Raw genomic sequence first — 3050 nt, 5'->3', positions numbered from 1 at the left:
AATTTTTAAAGAAATATAAGACGGATGTGACTAAAGTTCATGTGAATAATTTCTTTCCCCAAAACAATTCGACATATAATTTTTTTAATTTTTTTATGGTAGATAAATTCAAAGAGGTTTTACACGAAATAAACAACATACCATAAAATAAAAATTAATACAAATTTATAATCTTGTTGAATTATAATCTCCTTGTGACATGAATGTACATGTAAGAATAATTTAGAAAGCTTCCATGCAATGTAATTTCTCTTTGTCCTCATGAACATGATTATAACCAACAGGACTAGCAAATTGTAGAAATTCCTTGTCTTGTTCAAAAATGGACATTTGTTGTTGATTCAAGTTAATAAACACTTCAATTCTTCTATTTTGATCTTGTGTATTCATCAAATAAATCATATTGCTAAATGGTGTACTTGCTATGCTTGCTCTTGTAGGTCTCCCCCATCCAAAATCCAAATCTTGAAATGGAATGTTACATACACTACTACATCGATACACATCGTGACATGAACTCTTCTCACAATACGATTGGTCATCCTCTGTTCCTGTATTTATTTTATTTGCGTATTCTAGCATCTCTGATACCCATGTGTTTTCTTTGAAATTGTCTCTAGTGGAAAGCTCGTGTTTGGACTTTCTTATATCGGCTACTAATTTCGGTAACCTAAGGTCTTCTAGGTTATATATTGGTGTAGAGAAGGCGGTGAGAATGTTCCCAATTGTGGAAGTTGATTGTATTGAAGGTGGAATTGTTTTTTGTAAATCAGATACTAAAACCATTTGAGATGAAGAATCATTACCATTTGATATGTTTGCACCAACAATTGCTGCACATTTGTAAACAATTACACTAACAACCTCAGTAGTTGTTGGATTTTGCACTATTGATGATGGATCTTCAACGATCATTGCTTTGAGAGCTCTTATATTTGATTCAGATAAAAAAAGCCTCTTTTCAAATTCGACACTTTCTTCTATATTTGGCTCAACCACAACGGGGAACTTTAGTGGGCCATCGCGTAGAGATGACATTAATGAATCCTGAACATAATATGAAGGACATGATAATTTGCCATTTGGATGTTTTCGGGTTAATGTAGCCCAATCCTTCAAAAAAGAGAAGGCACTACGCGCATCACCCACCTTATGTGACATACACACACTTATTGCCATTCCTCCACAATCAAAGTGGCTAAGTTGAGCTACGCTCAATCGACCACTATCATTTGCATGAGGAACATTCTTCCAGGATAATCCTAATGGAAATGTTAAGTCTGGGCAATGAACGACTTGATTCATTGGACAATTAAATTCAACTTCAAAGAACTCAGCTCCAGTGTCATCACACTAAATAGTTGCATTATCTCTTCAACTTCCAACCCATGGTTGATGATAAGTCAATGCTTTTGAAGATGAGTTTTCCAGAAGTTTAGAGAGTTGTTTTGGACCTTGTTCTAGTTGGTGTTTTGGGTAAAATAAAACAAGGGGCATATAAAAATTACTCAAACATTGATCAAGAAGTGAAAGTTTGCGAATTCTTTGAGTTGATGGAGTGGGAGTAAAAGGTTTCACAACTTTCTTGGAGATTGTTGACAGTGATCTTGAAAAACTAGACATCTTTAATTATTTTTTTTTAAATGCAAAATTAAAATCTCACACTAATGAATTTTTCTTCTAAGTAATTTGTTACTATATATAGATACATTAGGAACACAGTATTTAAATAATAGCCAAAAAAGTTTACACAATTTTTTTTCTCACTTTGGAATGATTGGTCAAATTTGGATTGCCATATACTATATAATATACTCCCTCTCTCCCAATTTATGTGACTTACTTTCCTTTTTAGTCAGTCCTAAAAATAATGACACATTTCTATATTAAGTAACAATTTGACTATAAAATGTCTATTTTACCCTTAATGAAATGATTTACAGCCACACAAATTTCTATCTTTCATTTTGGACCACAAGTTTTAAAAGTCTTCCTTTCTTTCTTAAATTTCATGCCGAATCAAAGTACCTTACATAAAATGGGACGGAGGGAGTAACTCTTATGTTATTTATTTAGTCAAAGAGCACCATTTGGAACTGTTATAGCAATGTCAAAGATCTCAATCAGCTTTATCAAGATATAAAATCGGCGCGATGTGATCGAGCTAAATTTAGATGAATCAAAATAAATATTGTCAAACTCTATTGAATATGGGTTAAAAATATGAATCATATCCCAACTCGTTCAACTCTTAATAATTTTTTATTTTCTTAATTTGCTTGTATACTTATAGAAAAGCTAAGTAAATAAATTGTTCTTTATTATAGCTTTACATGAAAAAATATATTTTTTATTTGAACTTTTTGACAAGATTTATCATTAGTCAATTTTGGTTACATACTTAACTCAAATTATTTCAAACTCTTAAACGAGCTAACAAATCAAGATAAACTAGATTAATAATTAACAAATTAATACTTAAACATACTAAACGAACCATATTTTCATAAATTAATTTTATCACCACAACATCGATTATTAATTATTTTTAAAAGAATGGAATAAATACATGAGCAGGGCACACATAATATTGCAAACTCCTAACACAATATCTTTTTTTTTTGCCCATATTTTTTTTTTTCCAATTTTGCACTGTGATAATATTATTTTAATAAAAACAGCAAGAAAGTCAAACTTCTATATGATGAATATAAAATATTGAACAACTGATATCTGGTCTTAGTACATAATTACATATCATGATTCATGCTAATTAACTTTATGGTGTAACTTATTTTTTAAAATTATTTTTTTGTATTCAACGTGTATAAAATTTAAACTCATTTGAAAAATAATTTCCTTCTGTGTTAAAAAAAACATATATTATTGTGTTAATTTAATCGGTGCCAACATGTTACTCTTTTAGTTTTTAGATTATAATATCAAATTTAATTAGTATTAAACTTTATGTATTATTAAAAATAAAATTCATATAATATTATAAAAGAAGTTATATATTGACAGTGTATCAAACTTAAATTTTAATAAGT

The 3050-nt window shown here is 29.4% G+C and overlaps 1 pseudogene; it reads right to left on the bottom strand.

Annotated features, from left to right (window-relative positions):
- Window positions 1–222: 222 nt before the first annotated feature.
- LOC125844464 (acyltransferase Pun1-like) lies at window positions 223–1623 on the bottom strand (annotated as a pseudogene).
- Between the last annotated feature and the right edge of the window lie 1427 nt (window positions 1624–3050).

The sequence above is a fragment of the Solanum stenotomum genome, chromosome 11 (assembly GCF_019186545.1).
Source record: "Solanum stenotomum isolate F172 chromosome 11, ASM1918654v1, whole genome shotgun sequence".
Taxonomy (NCBI): Eukaryota; Viridiplantae; Streptophyta; class Magnoliopsida; order Solanales; family Solanaceae; genus Solanum; species Solanum stenotomum.
This window is presented reverse-complemented; position numbering and strand designations above follow the sequence as displayed.